The sequence below is a fragment of the Leptonychotes weddellii genome, chromosome 8, assembly GCF_054177405.1.
Source record: "Leptonychotes weddellii isolate Sample4059 chromosome 8, ASM5417740v2, whole genome shotgun sequence".
NCBI lineage: Eukaryota > Metazoa > Chordata > Mammalia > Carnivora > Phocidae > Leptonychotes > Leptonychotes weddellii.
The window spans coordinates 2,493,185-2,513,828 of NC_138376.1; the positions used below are offsets into that span (position 1 = coordinate 2,493,185).

A 20,644-nucleotide genomic window follows, 5' to 3' on the forward strand; every position below is an offset into this window, starting at 1 on the left:
CCAATATGTTACTTATTGGTGGGTAATGGTCTGGGCATACATTTGGAATGCTTTTTCCTTCTCAAATTACTTCAACGCCGAAATCTCCCTTTTGGTTAGCGTTCCTGTCAACTCAAGGGGAACCTCAGCCTGAGTCTGATCATTTAAGAAACAGACGACTGGTCCTTTAAAGGAAATGTGCCTCCCTCGCGTTTCACCCACTCTGACTCTATGGTTGTTCATTCAGACGCGGCATGTTCTCCCCCCGCCCCAATAAATGAAAGTCCCAGTTCCCACAACGCCTTGACTGGTATAAATATTTATCTGTATTTTCCATCTAGACGCAGAAAGAAAGAGGCCCTCTCTTCTTGCTACTTGAAACAAAGTGTATTTCGTTACCCCTAATTAGGATCGAGCTGCAGGAAGCAAACGGGAAGAGAGAGGAGAACAGAGGCCTTCAGGAGAGGGTGCCCAGGACGACGGAGAAGCGGGCAGGTAGGAGTGCGTGGGGAGAGTGGAGAGAAGGCAGGCCAGCAGCGAGGAGGGGCGCAAGCCACACCCTTGGGACACTCACGGTTGAGCTGCCGCCTCCGGATCCGGTCCCTCCATGGCCTGTTTCTGATCCAGTGCAATCGAGAAGGTAGCACCATGGTCCCAAGGTGAGCCTTCTAAAACCTTCTCATGGCGGGGAGCGAAAGGGCGCGGGCGCACAGCGACACGGAAGACAAGGCCAAGTGCACAAAAATTAAAAAAAAAAAACAAAAACACCCGCTTCTCTTTTTTTGTGTCTGAGGCTTCCGCTGACTTCTTTAATCGTGTAACTTGCTTTTCCTTTCCTTCCCTGAACTCCGCACTGGCCTGAAGTCACTGCGGCACCGGCCGGCGGGGCCCAGCCTCTCCCGGCCTCCTGTACCATGTTTTATGCATGAAGATGGTGAGGCCGTAATTGATTCTAGCGGAGCTCCTGTGTCGGCCCTGCGTCCGAGGAGCTGGGCGCTGGCGGGGGGAGGGCAGGGGGCTGTGTCTGCGGGAAGAATGGCCTGAAATGGGAATCCCTCTCAGCAGGCAGGATTGAAGATCAGAGCTTGGCTGCCAGGAATGCTTGGAGCCCGAATCAGGGCAACGGCCCTCACCTTTTAGGGCACATGATTTCTTTACCGCTGGGTCCCTCGCACCTGGCACAGGGCGGGCGAACAATACGTATTTGTTGAATGAATGAATGGTTCAGTGATAACCAACCTAAGGACTTTTTGGTGTCCACGTGAGTCCTTTCCGCCAGTGAACCTGCTCGGCTCATGGTCCTCAGCTAGGCTTGCTTGAACCTTCTGGCCCTTGTCCCTCCCCATGCTTTTCTCTCCATCAAGGACCGTACTCCCTCCTCGCCCACCCACTCGTGCTTGGAAATCTCATTTTCCTGTGAGGCATTCCTGGAGCCACAGTGATGGGGCCAGCCCCATGCACCTGCGCCCCTCAGGCTGCTCTGGCCCACAGCCAGATGGTCCTTGTTTGTTCGTTGGTTTGCTTCAGTGCGCATCCAAATAGCGAGGACGCTTCTTGGTGGCAGGTGCTGTGTCATCCTCTTCCCGGGCTGCCTCGGACTTTGGTTCCCTGGAAAACTGGTGACATCAAGGAGCGGCTGGTGCCTTCTGCCTCCCCCAGACCACCCTGAATAAATACACAGTCTAACTCAATACACTGTATGTCCTCCATGCAGGACCCCAGCTCCTGAAGCCGCCTTCGGCGGACATTGCTGAGCTGTGCCTGGGCGGAGAAGTGCTCTGGGTTGTTCCGCCCTGGGCAAGGTCTGCTGCTCCAGACAGCCAACAGCTATTGATCAAAGCCTTAGGGACAGTCTTGCCCTGAGGTTCCAACTGGAGAAAAGTGACACTCTGGTTCCCAAATGTAACCCAAGAGAATCCAGCAGCTGGCTGAAGGCAGAAACCACCCTGTCATGTCTCTTCTGTGTGTCTCCTGCGGCCACAGCAGGGGGAGGGGGATGGGGAGCTGCGGAGACGTGGGAGTTGGGAGGGACATCTCTGTGCCTTGTTGGCTTCGGCTCAGAAGGGAAAGAACCTACAGACCTCCCAGGGTTGGTGCGATGAGATGAGATAAAGTTAAATAAGTCTAGGGGTTGGCAGGGCGTGGGATGGTTCCCCAGGAGCTCACTAGTAAACCAGGGATAAAGTCATTTCCGAAATACCTGGGTGCAAACTCTTGGTAGCCCGCTGACTCACCTCCCGCCTTTGACATCACTGGACCTCAGTATCTTCATCTGTCAAATGGGGATAAGAACGGCAGCCGCTGCCTTAGGGTTCAGCTGACGTCACGAGTGGATACGCACCACGGGCTAAGAATTGTGTTCAGCATAAAGAAATTGCTCCTTGTTGTCAGCAGCTACTGTTGGACAGCAACACAATTTCATCCAAGTCGGCAAACTCCCTGGGCCCTTGGTTCTTTATCTGCAAAACGAGGGGGCCTGGGGTACCTTATATCAAGAATCCTGAGTATTCGTTTCCTAGTGCTGCCATAACAATTTACCACCAATTTAGTGGCATAAACCAACACATATGTCTTACCTTACGGTTGGGGAGGCCGAAGTCTGAAGCGGGTCTCACCAGGCTGACAGACACCAGGGTGTCCGCAGGGCCCCAGGGGAGGCCCTGTTCCTCGCCTTTGCCAGCTTCTAGGGGCTGCCCGGAGTCCTTGAATCTATTTCCAGGTGATCCTTGTTAGCCTGAGGGACCACCACCCCAGGGGGGGGACGGTTTACACCAAATACGGTGACTCAGCAATTGACCCTCAATTGGGGTCACCTGGGGCTTAATGGGGCGAGACAATCACCACCGGACCCTGATGTGCCTGCCTCTCAAGCTTCATTTTCTGAAGCAGGGGGAGGGGAGAGACCACGATCAGGACAAAATCTATGTAAGGTAGCCACTGAGAAGGTTGTATGGACTGTTGCAAGTGGACACAGACCCCTGGAAGGACACAGACCGTAGAAGAAAACCTCGTATCTGATGAGGGCCTAGGAATGGAGTCTTGTCTGCCCCTGACCCCCACAGTTGTTCCTGGCAACGCATTTCTGCTCTACATGGCGCTTACCATAAATCAGATCAGGTGGCCGCCAACGAGGCACATGAGTGGAGAGGAAGCTCAGAGAGGATGCTCGCTTCCGCCACCTTGGTTCGCCGTGGGCTCTTCAAAGTCTGTGCCAGCAAAGAACTTGAGCCTATAGTATGTGATACAAAATGAGGCATTTTTTTCCTCCTTTTTTTTTTGCCATCAGTATCAGACCTTCTTTCCTCCTCATTAAGCCGCACATTTCCTCAAGCTTCTGCTCCATGAGTCACTGCTTTTCTGATGCACATAATTTACAACAGCAGCTGAGGGAGAAGAGCAGGTCAGAGGAGGGTGGAAAAGAACAGTTAAGTCTGAAATGAAAGGCAGTTGAAAAGTTTGCATTTCCTCTTCTCTAGTGCATTTCAATGCAGATCGGGCCGGTCTGCTCATTATAATCATGGAGAGACTGGGTTTGCCGGGGGAGGGGATGGAGCAAAGAGCAGAGGACTCACCGCCATGCTTTCTCGTGCTTTCCAGTCACACTGGCCGCACTCTGGACCCATAGCTCCCACCAAATGGTTCCCTCTTCTGACTCCTCGAGCCTCACCTTTTCCTCCATCAAGCACAAATTCGTGCATGCCTGGAATAAATGGTCTGTGGAGTGTTCTCCTCCCCGGGAACATTTTCATTTGTGCTAAGTGTCAAATATCATTTTGACTCTTCTCTGGGCCCGCGTTGCTATGAAATTTTCATAAGCTGCAGAATTTCCTGGCAAACAGAGATTCTGCTAGGAGCAATGTGTTTAAAAGAACATGGGGAGGGGGAAGCATAATTATGAGATCCTTTCTTCATTTTTTCCTTCAACTCATTTTCAATAAATGGAAACTCGATGTCAGGTTCAGGAGAAAGCAGCCCAGCATATTTATTCCTACTTGAAAACTGTCCTGGGGAGAAACAGACCTTTAAGGACTCAGTGGAGGATGGAAACCACTGAGACAAGGCACATCATGCTACTTTGAAAGCAAACCACTAAGGGAAACCTTGGTATTATTTTTAAGTAAAAGCTCATCAAACACCAGGAGGAAAGAATAGCACAGGACTTCATTGGTTTCTCTCCTGCCACAGACGTACATGCAGGACAGAGGGCTCAGCTTGTCCTCTGGAAACTGGAAGGGGAGTAGGAACCAGGTCCTCGCCGTATTTCTCTGGCTGGCTATCTACCCACACTCATGGAGTGCTTACCAAGAATTAGGCTTTGTGTTGCATGCTTTAAGGAGATACATGCTTTTATTTCATTTCCCCATGTTCTTATTAATAAGTAATGAGAGCAATCGCATTTTACAGAGAAGAAAGTGAAGCCCAAGAGTGGTTGCTCTAGATAGTAATTATCGAATACATGCTTTGCATATATTAATTCATATCACTGTCGTGATGATCATGAGCCCATTTTGCAGATGGGAAGCTGAGGCACAGAGAAGTTCAGTGATTTGCCACGATCACACGCCTAGCAAGGGGCTGAATGGGATATGAATTCAGGTAACCTGGCTCTGTGTTTAACCACAGTCTATATTAACTCTTCAGATCAAGGAATTAAAAAGCACTGCCCTGTAACCGCACACTGCACGCTTCGCACTCAGTGCTTCTGAAGGTTGGTGCTACATGGTGTGTATGGCTACATGCACACCATGTAGCCTTGGCAAAGAGAATTATGGAGTAATAAAGAATTGGACCATTTGACAACTGTTAGAGACCTTTCTTAGACAACATCGTGTCCAAAAGTCTCATTTTAGAAAAGATGAAACCGAGGCTCAGAGAAGTCGCGACATGTAGAAGTTTGCCCAGCAGGATTAGGTGGATGGCTCCGGGCCACGCCTTCACCCAGCCCATCCCCGAACCTCAACACTGTGTTCTTCCCACTGCTGCTGACATGTGCTTTCACAGGTGCTTTGAGGCTCAGAACATCGTTGGAGGATGGTGTCTGTGGAGCACACAGAATTGTGAGCTGGCCTCCGAGAAGCACGAGGCTCAAGAGAGGCCAGTGCCCGCTCTTACGTGTGCGCTTCTCGCCGCTCACAGCCCGTCACTGCCCTGTCTCCCTCCCCCCGTCCTCCCGGGCACCGGCTCCTCCACAGCCCTTCCTGGCTCAGTGAGCAGCCCCACCTCCCGCCCAGTTGCTGCAGCCAGCGAGGTGGGCCCTCCTCCTTGCTCTCTGCTCCTCATGCCCCACGTTCAGGGGTTCTACTCCGGGTCACCTCTCCGATCCGCTCCCTAGCCAGCCCCACAGTCCCTGTCCTGGCCCAAGCCACCATCACCTGTCACCCAAACCACCTCGACGACCTCCTCCTTGGGGTCTTCGTGTCCCATTTTGGCCGCCCGCTCCAATCCACTTGCTGGTCACAACCACAGCCATCATTTGAAAATCCAGGAATGACCACACACTGCCACCACCAAAAGCCCTTGGGGAAGGCGGAGGACTCTTGGGATAAAATCCCGATTCCTTAACCTCATGAGCTGTTTCCATGAGAGTGGAGAAGAGGAGACAGGTAATGAAGACATTCATCTCCTAGGTGAGACACCAGGAGTCCAGTTGGAAGGACTCATCCTCCCGGGCACAAGACAGGGAATTGCCCGTGTATGGAGTCGAAGCTTCAGGAGGTGGAGTCCAGGACGGCGCCCAGGGAAACAGATACAGGAATCACTCAGCTGCGAGCCTGTTGAGTAGCGGACCCCAATCTGTCCCCCGAACCCTCTGAATTGACAATCCCTGCCCGGCCTCGCTGAAGAAGAGTCTTATTTTCTTCTGTAATTAAGGGCCCAGATATTTTAAGTTTCACAATAATTGATTATGCAAAGAGTGACGGACATCCACGGCCTCTCTGTGGGGACTAGAGGAAGGCCGCTGTCTCAGCTACTCTGGCAGCCGGATGGAGACAGAAGAAAAGTATTCGGGCAGGGTCTGTGTCACCTTTGGGGTGGCTTCCTCTGGGGATCCTCAAGATGGAGAGGACACGTATTTCCTTATTACAGTGAGTCACAGAACTTCCAAGTCTTCTTGGATCTCGATGTTAGTGGATCTGGACCCTTCTCAGCCTTGTCAGAAGAGAAGGGATAAACGACGCCATGATCTGAAGATGGCTTCTCTTCTTTTCCCCCGAAGTAAAGTAAGAATCAGGACTTCCCAGAACTCCAGAGCTGGAGAGACCTAGAGGTCGCTGCCCCACCCTTCACTTCACAGAAGGGGAAGCAGAGATGCAAAGGACAGAAAAGTCTCGTCAATGCCACAAAATCAGTTCGTTCCTGAGGCACTCCTAATACCCCGTTGTTCCGGCGCACAGTTCAGGGCTCTCTCCACATGCACAAGCCATTACAAATCAGGCTTCCCACATATGAAATGCATGCATTTCTCAGCAATGTTTGGAACATTCTATCTCATGTGTGAGCAAACACCATAACAAGGACTCTATTTTAAAACGGTGCCATGAAATCAGAGAGTCTCAAAACTTTCACACAGCTTGATCCCAGAGGGATATTTATAGGATGGGGGTCATGTATATTTATATGTATTTTTTGGACAGGGAGGGAAGAGACGGAAGGGAGATAAGGAAAACAACAGGGAGGGGTGGTCTCTCCTTGATGTCTCTGCCAAGGGTCCTGGACTCACAAGCATCTGTCCCACCTGCTTGAAGGAGCTCGTCCAAGTAGCCCAGAGGTGTTTTCTTCACTAGGTTAATCCAATTCAGATTTTTTTAATGTTGTAGGCACTGGGCATATAAAGATGAATAAAACATGGATTCGCCCTGGTGAGCTTAAAATCCTGTGGGGAGTGCAGACAGATTCACAAACAACTATATGGCCAGATCCAATGGGGTTGGTGTTGGAGGAGGCCCACTGAGTCATTTGGGAGCCCAGAGGATGACAAAATGATTCTGACAGGAAGGGGAAAGCCAAGGCAGGTCTGGGGAGGCGGTGGAATCCGAGCTATGCCTTGAAAGACTGGAGGATATCAAGAAGGGGAGAGGAATGAGGAGAAAGGCCTGGCAAGCCAAAGACTCGTGTGCGTCAGCGCTGTGGGAGGACATGACAAAGAAGGAGGGAAGGTCCAGGGCAGGGAGTGCAGCCTGAAGGGCAGGGCTATGGGGAGGCTCCACAGTGGGGTGGGGCGGACCCTTCTAGTCCCAAAAGAAGGGGACTTGTTCTGCAGCCACGGGCCTGCCCCACCACTGGGGTCTTCTGCCTCCTCCTCAGAGATCTCACGCTTCCTCCCTTCACCACAGCAGACTTGACAACAGAGTATCAGAGATGCTCCATGACGACACAGGGTGTGGCCACACAAGGACGCCAAAGGATGGTGGTATCTCGAGAGACCCGAAGCCGCCCCTTGGCGTCTTGGAGAGGGCAGGCACAGCCTTCATGGAGTCGTCTTGTCCCAGGGTGGGGTGTTTTGAGGTCCAGAGCCTAACTGAGAAGCAAGGCACCCAGGGAAGACCCGTCTCTAGGAACTACCTCACACTAAGCAAAACCTCAGCAGAAAAACAGAAATCAAAAAGGAAATCCGTTTATGTACAGAGAGGAAAAGAAACTGACAAAATGAAACCTTTGGGTTAACTGGTCAAGATATTTAAAAGTGAAACTTTTAAAATATAAAACACATAAGCATTGTACGTAGCACATGGCAGACATTGTGCCAAGTGATCTGGGGGCATTACCCCTGCATACCTGGAAAGCTGGATTATCATCAGAAATTTGCTGGGTGAGAGTAAAATCTGAGCCAATGAGTTAGGTGGTTGATGTCAATGGTTAGTGTCATGGAGTTAGGATAACCAGTTCCTCCTGGTTTGCCAGATGGGAGCTGCCAGGCTCGTGTCCTGGGAACCCCCTGGTCCTGGGTGAACTGGGGTGGCTGATTGCTCAGAGTCTCTCTCTCTGTTTTAGGGTTTACTTGTGGAAACAACTGGACAGCTATCTCATCAGACCCCTTCTCTCCTGGACAGCTTCGGGTGAACACGGCCAAATTCCAATTTCCATACCTTACAGTTCTTTCTTACGGTCCTGCACTTTCTTCCTGCATCTGATGACGTAGGTTCATCTTGAGACCACTCCCTCCCCCAGCGTGCCCTCCTACTCTGCGGGGGTGGCCTGTGCCAGCATTCTGCAGACTCACCTGCCCCCGGGTTCCCTGTGTGACTCGCATCTGTCAGGCAGGAGCCCCGATGTGAGTCTGGGAGGAGCGAGTGGGCAAAGCAAGTCGGCGGCCTCGTGTCAGAGAGTTGACTGTGTGGCAAGCATAGTTGTTTGTATTCTCCCCAGATGAGGAGGGGCAGGGCAACTGGTCGACTCAGAAGCTTCCGATCATGGTGGAGGCTTGGTGCTTCTGGTCACTGCCTAGCTCCCTTAGCTGACCTGTTCTTCTGAGTTCGGACAGTGCACCTTGAGTCCTCCCAATGATGTTATGAGCTGTCAGTTACCATTCCCAACACTCTTTTTGCATAAATTAGCCAGAGGATCCTGCAATTTGCAACCCCCAAACCCGCAGACTGGTACAGAGGGTAACTAGGATGCCATCACCCACAGCTTAATAGTAGCACTCTGGAATGCTTGCATTGGAAGGAAATCGGAGGCCATATCCAGGCTCCGGGAGAACGCCCACTCTGATGCCCTGGGCCTCTCTGTTATGGCACCAGAGAGAGAGGAACTGCAGTTGGGCCAGACTCCCACCACCTGTGGTTGAGACAACGGACAGAACCGTGTCTTTCCTCTTTTGTTTTACAATCATACCATCCTGTGTATGGTATCTTCTGCTAAGGCGTTGACTTTGTCGGTGTAATTCTGGAAATCAGAGATGTTAGACCTATTTCTTTACACCGAAACTGTACAGATAGAAGCTATGATTCTCTTTGATGTCAAGGGTTGAATAATTGTTGGTGTAACTTTTTGAAGAATGTAAATGCTCTGCTGAAAATTTCTTGCTCAGCAAAGATAAAGGAGATTCAGAATATTTACATTCCAGGATACATTGTCACTATATATGTCCCTATGTGTTACAGTATGTGTGTATTACGTGTAAGAGTATTATAAACAAAGTGGCTACAGAGAAGGAATGAAGATCTTGCTCGAATTTAAATCTGTATAGATTCTATTTCTTACAATCCTAAGTTCCCTTTATTAGTCAGTAGTTTAAAATAAAATTCGGTTTAGTCCTCTATAAAGTTTGTAATACGTGCTTGCAATAGGAAATGATACTTGTTACACCGGCTGTAGACTATGACTATTACAGGAAACAGAATATTCTTCCTTAAACTATAAACGAAGTTATCAGCCTTGTGCTATTTTCTCTCCCACTGTGTTCATTGCTTGGGTTCCCCTGTTGGACACAGAGCACCTCGGCTGGCTCTTCTCACAGCTGGAGAAAGAAAATAAGGCTCCTCTGCCCTAATCCACAGCACAAAGCATAATTTCTTTGACAATTCCTAGAGTGTGGGGTTCCTCACTGTCTCTCCCTTGTCCCACCTCCGCCCGAAAGGGCTCATCCCCTGGGGGATTTTCTCTCCTAGGGGCACTTTTACTTTCAAAAACTCAGAGGGTGCAAAGACGAGGCCCCCCAGCTGCTAAGGTGGCATCGTCTGGCCATTGCCTGTTTCAATACCTGTCGACACAAAATGAACCAACCTTTCCAAAGAGAGTTTTATCTGAGCCCAAGTTATGACAGCTGCCTGGGATACACAATCTTCACAAAGAAGAGAGAGCTCTGGGGAAGGAACATTTGGTCTGGGGTTATATATGGTTTGTTTTTGTTTTGTTTTGTTTTTTACATGAAGAGTTACAAATCATCAGGATGAAAGACATTCCAGAAAATTACAGACTTTATCTTATGTTTTTAGTATGTGCAAGGCTCTATGACTTTAATCTTATGGGAACCAGGGAGGTTTGTTTTTCTTATCTTTGTGTTTGGAAGGGTCCTTTTTGGTTATTTTTAATTTTTTTTAATGAAGCAGATGTACAAGTAAGCTTGGGGCAGAAATAGAGCCCACGCTCTGAGGTTTTGCTCAGTCATTCTGACCTTGGTAAAGGTTAGACTGGAGCTTCCCCAGGGGCCGAGCAGCAGGGCCCAGAAACAGGAAAAGTTGAACATTTCCTTTAGTACACCCAAGAGTTGGTGCGCCTGGGTGATTCAGTCAGCTGAGCGTCTGACTCTTGATTTCAGCTCAGGTCATGATCTCAGGGTCGAGGGATGGAGCCCCACATTGGACTCTATGCTCAGCATGGGTTCTGCCTGAGATTCTCTCTCTCTCCCATGCCCTCTGCCCCTCCCCGCCTAATCTTTTGGCACCTTGCCTCTGTTCAGACTGTCAGCAGCCATGTCCTCTCCACCCGGATTTTTTCCCTACCCCTTCCTGCTGGTTACTTTAAATTTTATCTCTCCATACTTCCCCAGCTACCTCTGCTTTCAAATTCTTGGTGGTGGCCTGGGGTTTAAGGAGGTTAAGTGGTGTCTCCATCCTGGGTCCACCACTCGCTGCCTGGCAAATCACTTCACCTTTCTGTAAGACCTACTTCCTCATCTGCAGAGGGGACCGCGAGGCCAGACCTCATGAGGGTGTTATAATATGGTGCTTAGTAACTCTTAGCTGTCTGTGAGTCGTATTAGTCAAAAAGAGGTGATGGGCTGGTCCACCATTCGATAGTGGTGATGGTCACGCATGGATTCATCCACGACCCCTCAGCCCCTCCATCCAGCATCCTTGTGTGGGCTGCAAGATGGCCTGGGAGGGAGGTACCCAATGGCCTTGATCTTTGAGGCCCTGGGCTCTCACCAGTTGAGTTCACCTCCACACGCCATAGAGACAGGGGACAAAAGACATCATGTAAATAATTAATTAACTTATTTAATTAAACCAATGATTACTTAAGCAAGGCAGTGTGGTAGAGTGGTTAAAGGATTTCCCTTTGAGGTTTGGGCTTGGATCCCACTTTGTGAACTTGGGCAAGTGTCTTTGGGGCTCAGATTCCTGATCTGTAAAATGGGAATGAGGGTACAGAATGCTTGAGCTTTTACTTCGTCTTGGGCACTGGGCTAAGCCCTTTATGTGGCTACTTAATCCCAGCATCATTACAACCTTATGAGGCAGGTACCGATATTATCCCCATTTTGCAGACTGGGACAATGAAGCCCAGTGTGCTTAAGTAACTTACTCCAGGTTGTACAACTAATAAATACCTGTCTTTTTTCCCCCAAAAGATTTTATTTATTTATTTGAGAGAGAGAGCATGAGCAGGGGTAGGGGAGGGGCAGAGGGAGAGGGAGAAGCAGACTCCCCCCACTGAGCAGGGAGCCTAACTCGGGGCTCCATCCCAGGACCCTGGGATCATGACCTGAGCTGAAACCAAGAGTCGGCTGCTCAGCCGACTGAGCCACCCAGACGCCCCTAATAAATACCTGTCTTATGGGGGGTTGGTTTCGGTGACTAAATGAGACAACACTTATTAAAAACTGAGCATATTCACTGAAAGCCAACAGAAGCCATGGATAAACTGTTATTCTTTAATGATGATAATTTAGGATCAGTATTATTATCTTACATTTGTCATCTTACCAAGATGGGTCATATTTCTAACTCACCATATGGCAGGAAGATCCTCTGAATAAAAACCTTTAATACTCCTTAATACCCGAAGAGGACAGCATTGTTGACATGACCCATCTCTGAGAACCTCAAGAATCTGAAACATCCACGCAGTTCTTGCTGCAGCTGGGAAAGGGAAATATCTACAGGTATCCTTAAACCCAGACAGTTATAAGAAAAAAAAAATCCTCTGTGGGGAGAAGGCAGATGTGGAGAGAGAGAGAGAATCATCTGCCCTAATTCCTCCCAAAAGGAGGCTTGTGTGCTGGAAACACATTCTCAGGGCCCCAGAGTACATGCCTGCCATCAATCCTTGCAAAGGTCCTGGGGCCCCCATTAGATCACTTGAAAGCACCTCCCTCAGCCCCCGCATGGTGCTGAGGCAGGGGACGCAGAAAAGAGAAGCACTGAGCCACTGAGAGATGCCGCAGGCCTCCAGTCCATCTACCAGCGAAGCCGCACCTGACGGGTTAGGACCAGGGCTCCCTACGCAAGAAGAGTCAAGTTCCAATTTCTGGATCCAAACAGATGGTTTGGACTAACTTGGGCAAGTTAGTTAGCTAGCTCTTGGGACTTGTTTTCTTCGTTGGTAAAGGAGGAATAAGAAACCTTCCTTGTATCTCCGAAAAAGCAATGTATGTTTTATGCTTAATGGAATGCCTGACACTTAGCAGAGTTTCACAAATGTTAACTGTTGTTACTAATAAGTATTATCTGAAAACGCCACTGTATGAGGCAGTAGGACCATAGGGATATACAGTCCCTGACCTCCGGAGCCTACAGACACAAAGAAGAGACAGACTAAGTGCCATAAAATGATGGGCCCTCCGGCAGGTGCTCAGCTGTATGGGAAGATAGGGTGGGGCAGTGAGAGGAGACACGGGTGCAGTCAGGCACAGGCTGCAGGTGCCCAGGAGGTAAGAGTTGAGGATGGTTGGGGTCTGCACTGACGCGAAGGAAGAAAAAGCTCAGTGGAAGCTAGAAGGGGCTGGAGGAGGAGTGCTGAGGAAATGGGAACACGTGGCACTCGGGAAGGGGACAGGAAGAGGGTAGCCGCTGCTCACCACACCTGCCCTATCTCTGCTGGGATCCAGAAGCTCATCTCGGGGCTGGGCAGATGCCCCTAAAGGAGTCATCTCTTCCGCCACCACCCACGGCTTCACAAATCACAAGCCGAGAGAAACCACACTCTGGAACAAGAGCTGGGTGCAGGTTTCTCCGCAGTGACTTTGAACATTACATACAAAAAACCGCACATGGTACTGTGAATTTCTGATCTGGATTGCTCCTTCGCTTCCAATATCAATTGATAGAGACTTCTGGCGGAGTGTGGAGACAAGAATGAGCTCCATTCTGCTGTGGGTTTCTGTGGGTCTCTGGCCATGCCGTCCCTACCTCCTCTGTGCCCAAAGTTACTCTGCCGGGGGCTGAGTTTGGATAAACGCTAGAACTACCTGATTGCTCATCAAAGAACATTCTTCCTCGTGGTACAGCACTGTAAGTTCAGAGTGTTCCGCAATTATATGCCAAAGGAGTTCTTGCTTTCTCTAATGAGCTTTGCAAACTGTCAGCCTAAGATGAAGTTTGATCCTGGGAAGGATTTCTTCCTTTATTTGTCCAATTTTGCAGCACTGCTCATTCTCCTTAATCTTCCATTTGTCTCTTCTGCCCCGAGTCACTGATGGGAGATGAGAATGAATTTTGGCATTTTCTTCTCTTGCTGGGAAGAGTTCCAAAAGGATCTCTTTGAGGGCAGGAACACAAGGATCCTATTCCTTGGGTGATGTTATTGAGGAATAACCTATCTGGCTTTGTCAACACTTGGTAAAAAGTATACGGTGATGACATGATGACGGTAATCATGATCATCAGTCATGTGCCATTTTCAGAATTCACTGCCAGTTCCACTGATAACTTCAATTTTTTTCCAGAGAAATATTGGCCTGAGGCCCCCGGAAACATTGCTTCATGGCCTAATAAGAATTTGCCTGACCTATTTTGTGGAGGCACATTCACCCTGGTCCTACGGTTGTTTCATGCAAAAGGGAGAAATGAAAGTTTCTACTGCTGACGAGGTCCCATTTGCTTGAGTCAATTAAGGCCACTGAAATGATCAGCCCTATAAATGTTGTTTTAATGGAAACAAAGTCTTCACGGGTCCAGATTGGGTAGATCTGTGCCTCAAGAAGGAAACAACTCCCTTCTTCATTCTTTTAGCTGGGTTATCGGGTGGGGCCATCATTCTTTGAGGATCAGACTACTATTAACACATGGGAATAAACGCCTTCAATCGTGTGATATTTGCGGTTACGCCGAGCAACACATCTTGGTTTTTCATGTAAACAGGAGAGTAAAGCTACCAACTTCTCATCCTCCCATAGACGGAGGCTGAGGAGAAACCTAAACATCTAATCCTTACAAGGTGACATTTCAGAGTTAAGGGAGCCTGGGTTCTGTGTGTTGAAGGGAGGGTTCGTTAAGAGGGAAATGCCCCAGACAGGTAGCTCTTTCTCAGTCCACGTTGGCTCAAAAATGCACAGTATGCAAAGGACGGTAGGACGGGGGTGCCAGGTGAGGGTATCCAAGACAAGAGGTGACACTGTTCTGACCAACACAGCAAAGTTTGAACTCCACTACTTGGCAAGTTGGGAAAATCTTCCTTCTTAAAACTTGAGACGACTTTCTCAGAAGATAAACATTTGTTCCTAGACCTGCTCTCCCTTACCTGCACGCTTACCTGGAGGAGGATTTGTCTCCGAGTGCGCACGCCTGCCCTGATAGTGGGAGACCTCCAAGCCAAAGCCAGCAGGGCCCCCCACTGTCAGCCAGGAGGCCGTAGGTCTTGGTGCGGTGAAGGCCAGGGCTGACAGCGCCCCTGAGGCATTATCTGAGTAAATATTCCAGGCTGGAGGAAATGCACTGCCTGGGTACAGGCAGGGTCCTGGACTCAGTTTCTATGGGTGGAAAGGGGTCCCCTAAATGGTGAGTGAAGGATGCCTGCGTGAGATAGGAAAGAGCATTTTTAAAATTTTTATTTTTCTCCCACTGAAAAATTTTTCGATTTTTCTTCTTGATTCGAAAGCAGGGAAAACTGCGTGCACTTCACGAGGCTCTCCTGTAAAGGACTTAGCAACCCCCAGAGCTCAGGAAGGGGGTCCGCGGGGAAGCAGGTGCCGGGCTGTGATGTGGTCCTCTTCCGCCACCTACCGACAGCATCGCTCACTGCGGGTTCCAGACGCACCTACAATGCTTGTTCTGGGGACCACAGCGGGATGGGCACCAACTCCGGAAAAGTAAAACTATTCAAGGCACGTTTACTGCATTCAGGTTAAAAGAGGTTTATTGAGGCTGCAGAGGAAAATACATGTTCTGACAATCGAGGTTACCTATTTTATTGGGTAAATTCGCTCTGATTTTCAGCTGCTAAAATAAATATATAAGCATAACGGGAGGCAGAGTTGTCTTCTTTCTTACATTAGGTTAATACAGAGGTACTGCATATTTTTACGTTTTTGTTGTTGCTGTTTTTTAGAAAATATGATCACCCTAAAGGTACTGAAGGAATTTTTAGAAGAGAAATAGTAGATGACTAATTTGCACGCAAGAGAGTGACACGTCTACAGAATTAACATTACAGATCCGTGGGAGTCCCCATATGCAAATAGAGCATGGGAAACTGTCCATATGTTATACGGGCTTGTACTTTCACTGGAAGATTGAGAAGATGCTACCCTACACACAATGGTTCATACCCTTGCATTCAACAACAATCCAACTTCAAGAATTCCATCCCAAGGAAATAATTCAAAACCATGAGAAAAGTAATGGGGATGATATTCTTCGTAAGATCAGTAAATGTTCAACAATAGAAGAGTTAAAGTTATGGTTTGTTCAGAATATGGAATATTAGAGAGGCATGAGAATTACTTTAACATGTAGCAATATGAGAAATGCATTCCCACAAAGATATAAACTAGTAGAGAAAAATAGGAATATTGAATAAAACTGGGAAAGAATATTAAAAATATTAAAGCTGAGTTAGAGTCTGTTATGTTATGCATACCAGTATTTCTGTTTTCCTAATTACATAACAGATACAGAAATGCATTCTTGTTGTAACACATTTAAGTTATATGGAAGTGTATTAAGTAAGAAGTGGAGAATCCCATAATCTGCTTGCTCCTAGCTTGTCTGCTCCCAATTAATAGATAATGTAAGCTCTCCAGATCTTCTTCCTTAGAGTTACACACACACACACACACACACACACCATTACATGTAGTTTTATTTTAACATAAAAGTGAAAACATTATATTTCTTGCAACTCGATTCTCCTAAAAATATACATTACAGGTCTTTCTGGATCGATATAGATCTACCTCATTTTTTTAAACCACCATTTAATGTGATCTACTCTAATATATTTAACTATTTCACAACTGATAGACACTTGTCTCTTCTAGTTCTTAAAATGATAATAATCCTGCAAATGACCCCTTGTATATTTATCTTAGTACACCCTATTAATGAATTTAAGCTTCTTTTCATTTTTATATTTCCTTAGAGAATTTCCTATTCACACCTTTTGCAAATTTTTCTATTTTATTGTTTACATTCTTATTTTTTATTTGTTTGGGGCCCTCAATGAAGTTTTTAGATTTGAGATTTCACTGGATTTAGAGATTGGTACAACATAGAATGTTTTTGTCCAGAACATAATTTTTAAAAATTTTATCTTATTTAAATTCAATTAATTAACATACAGTGTATTATTGGTTTCAGAGGTAGAGGTCAGTGATTCTTCAGTTGAATATAACACCCAGTGTTCATTACATCACGTGCCCTCCTTAATGCCCATCACCCAGTTATCCCATCTCCCACCAGCAACCTTCAGTTTGTTTCCTATAGTTAAGAGTCTCTAATGGTTTGTCTCCCTCTCTGAGTTCATCTTATTTTATTTTTCCCTCCCTTCCCCTATGATCCTCTGTTTTGTTTAAGTTCCACCTATGAGTGAAATCATATAATTGTCTTTCTCTGAGTGACTTACTTCGCTTAGCATAATACCCTCTAGTTTCATCCACATCATTGCAAATGGTAAGATTTCATTTTTTTGGTGTCTGATTTATATTCCATTGTATATATACACCACATCTTCTTTATCCATTCATCTGTCAATGGATATCTGGGCTCTTTTCATAGTTTGGCTATTGTGGACATTGTTGCTATAAACATTGGGGTGCAGGTGCCCCTTTGGATCACTACATTTGTGTCTTTTAGGGTAAATACCTAATAGTGCAATTGCTGGGTCGTAGGGTAGCTCTATTTTTAATTTTTTGAGGAACCTCCATACTAGGTTTTCCAGAGTGGCTGCACCAGCTTGCATTCTCACCCACAGTGCACAAGGGTTCCCCTTTCTCCGCATCCTTGCCAACATCTGTCGTTTCCTGAATGGTTAATTTTAGCCGCAGAACATGTTTTCCCATTTATCCTAGTCTTCTTTTATATTCCTTGGTAAAATGTTATTGTTTTTCTTTATTTAAATCTTGTTCACTTCTTGTTATATAGTACATAAAGGAAGACATTTTTCAATGGTTATTTACATAACTAAAATAATTTTAATGGAAACAATTACTAGCTCCAGCTGAAAACATAGCAGTTTTTTTAAAGCTATAATGATCTGTCAAGTAATAACTCAAAAAAGTATAATTATTAGGCTACTCATTTCCTTGTATATAAGGAAAATCAATAGATTGATTTCATGTCCTCTAACAAACCAAAAACACGATTTAGACACAAAAAATGAAACATAAAGAGAGAGGAAAAACCAGAGCTCAGGAATAGTAGGTCCTGTTTTCCTTTCGTTGGGTAAGCTGCTCACCAGCTGGCAGTTGCAAAGCAGCCAGGTGGGGTACCCAGCCGTGGGCAACTGGGTCATCCAAGAAAATAATTTCAGTTACTTCATGATCCTCCCAAACTCCTTGAGCATTTGAACTGTGAAGTCTTCCCATCAGGACATCTCACAGTGTCTCCCTGTGCCCTCTCTCTGCACCCCATCTCCATTAGACCAGGCCTCACCATTTCCCTCCTTAGGATCTTTCCAACCCCCAAAAGATGTGAATAAAGTTGGCTAATAATAATATTTCTGGTACAATTTTTTTCAAAAACAAGCTGGAGCATGATAAACTGATCTTACAGTTCTGAAGAGAAGATGTACAAGAATGGCCTTGTATTCGGAGGAAAGAGAGCAATAAAAGAGAATTCATCCCACCTGCTTTTAAAACACGCTACAAAACTAAAATAATGTGAATAGCAAGACACTGGTGCAGAAACAGGGAAGTCAATCAAATGGACAGAACGAGTTTGCACTTTCCCACCGTGCCCTTGACAAGTCCTACTTGGCCAGTTTCTGCACCAGGATGACATGATGCACCATGGGGCTGCAGATGAGCTGCCCTGCGCTGAAAACAAGTTTTCTAAAACTCTCATTTTTCCTTGAGCAAAGTAAAGCACTCATTTAGAAGCTATTTCTTAATTTCAAAAACATAGCAATTTTATGATTATCTTGTTGATTTTTATCTTAATTGTGCTGTGGTCTGAGAACACACTATATATGATTTAAATCTTTGAAATTTGCAGAGACTTGCCTTATAGCTTAGGGTGTCATCATATTGTGTAGAAGACCTGTGTATCCTTGAAAAGAATGGGTATTGTGTTGGTGTTGGGGGCAATCTTCTCTATATGGTTATTAGGTCTTTTTATTTAATTGTATTGATCAACCCTTCCATACATGTGTCTGATTGGTTTATCATTTACTGAGAGAGGTGTTTGCAGACATCTCACCATGACTTCAATTTGTTTCTTTGTTTAGTTACATCATTCTTTGCTTTACATATTTTGAGGCTATGCTATTATTATATACATGTAAATTTAGGTTTTTATATCTTCCTGGTTATTTAAAACTTTTATCATTATGGAGACTTAGAGAGAGGCCATACAAATGTAGAGAGAGGCCACATTGAAAAAGGTAGGAAGGGTAGAGACTTGATCAGGAGCCAAACTGACCCTGGGTATCTGACCGTGGGAGGGAGGGATGGTGTAGGCACGGAGAGGGGAGAGGAGCAGACCACCCATGCCAGGCACCCAAAGCACAGGGGATCTGCACTAGGAAGACAAATCCCCATAACATTTGGCTTTGAAAACCAGAGGGGCTTAACTCTGTGAGTTATTACAATCAGCGGGGCTTAATACCTGGAACTTTAAAAATCAGTGGGCTCGCCTGGGTGGCTCAGTTGATTAAGCATCTGACTCTTGGTTTCGGCTCAGGTTGTGACCTCAGGGTCATGAGATCGAGCCCTGTGTCTAGCTCCACACTCAGCACAGAGTCTGCTTGAGTTTCTCTCTCCCTCTCCCTCTGCCCCTCCCACTAGTGTGCTCTCTCTTTCTCTAAAATAAATAATTTTTTTTAAAAATTTAAAAAAATAAACATCAGTGGGCTTGGCTCTGGGAGAGCCAGAGGGGGATAGAAAACTGAGTGCCTGCTCTTAAAGAGATAGCACAACAAACAGCCCCATGAAGATATAGCATAGAAGCAGCAATTTGAAAAATGCCTGGGGTATATGGGAGGAAGATTTGTTTACTAATCTCAGAGTGGGTGCTAGAAGGGTGTGGATTGTTGGGAGATACCTCCAAGAACAAAAGAGCTGGCAGGTGCCATTTCCCTCCCCTGACCCACAGCCTACATACACAGACACCTGTGGGAACAAATACAGTGTGAACACTCTCCACCCAGCTCCTGGCCCCCAGTCTTCTGCAGTCACACCCCATCCATCTCGGCCTCAGCAGTTTTCCCATTAGCTGCAAATCCCTTCCCACAGCGGACTGGCACAGGCCTTGATGACACTGCCCCCCTGGCGCCGAGTTATCCTGTGGACGTGCCCCCAGCAGGAGTCCATCCAAAGCAGAGCCACAAGCTGGCAGTGTGCAAGCACCCCTGAGAGGAGGCACAGAGCGCCCCCAACAAAATCAACCCAAGGAGGTCCACACCAAGACACATAGTAATTAAAATGGCAAGAAGTAGTGATAAAGAGAGAATTTAAAAAGCAGCAAGAGAAAAGAAAATAGTTACATACAAGGGAAATCGCATAAGGCCATCAGCTGATTTTTCAGCAGAAACTTTGCAGGCCAGAGGGTGTGGCATGATACATTCAAATGCTGAAAGGAAAATCTGCAGCCAAGGACACTCTATCCAGCAAGGTTCTCATTCAGAATAGAAGGAGAGCTAAAGAGTTTCCCAGACAAACAGAAGTTAAAGGAATTCATCACCACTAAGCTAGCCTTACAAGAAATGTTAAAGGGGACTCTTTGAGTGGAAAGGAAAGACCATAAGCAGGAGTAAGAAAAGTATGAAACAAAAAAGCAGTAAAATTAAATGTATCTTTAAAAATCAATGAACTGGGCGCCTGAGTGGCTCAGTCGGTTAAGCGACTGCCTTCGGCTCAGGTCATGATCCTGGAGTCCCAGGATCGAGTCCCGCATCAGGCTCCCTGCTCGGCGAGGAGCCTGCTTCTCCCTCTGACCCTCCCCCCTCTCATGTACTCTCTCTCATTCTCGCTCTCTCAAATAAATAAATAAAATCTTTAAAAATAAATAAATAAATAAATAAAAATCAATGAACTAATTCACGAAATAAAAGGATGTAAAGTATGACACCATATACCAAAAATGTGGAGAGGGAAGGAGTACAAATTTAGTGCTTTTAGAATGGGTTCAAACTCAAGCAACCATCAACTTAATACAGATTGCTGTATGCAGAAAGTGTCATATATAAACCTAATGGTAACCACAAATCAAAAACCAGTAATAGATATGCAAAAAATAAAAGGGAATCCAAGTATATCACTAAAGAAAGCCAGCACCCATGAGAGAAGAAAGTAAGAGAAGAACTACAAAAACAACCATAAAACAAGTAACAAAATGGCAATGAG

At 46.6% G+C, this 20,644-nt stretch overlaps 1 long non-coding RNA gene across 2 annotated transcripts in view; it reads right to left on the bottom strand.

The window, feature by feature from the left end:
• The window catches only part of LOC145722915 (uncharacterized), a 102,329-nt gene extending 82,247 nt beyond the window's left edge, over positions 1–20,082 (bottom strand). For both annotated transcript variants that reach the window (XR_014147467.1, XR_014147466.1), the window contains exon 1: positions 554–20,082. This is a non-coding gene — a long non-coding RNA (uncharacterized LOC145722915). The remainder of the gene's footprint in view (positions 1–553) is intronic.
• Positions 20,083–20,644: the final 562 nt, after the last annotated feature.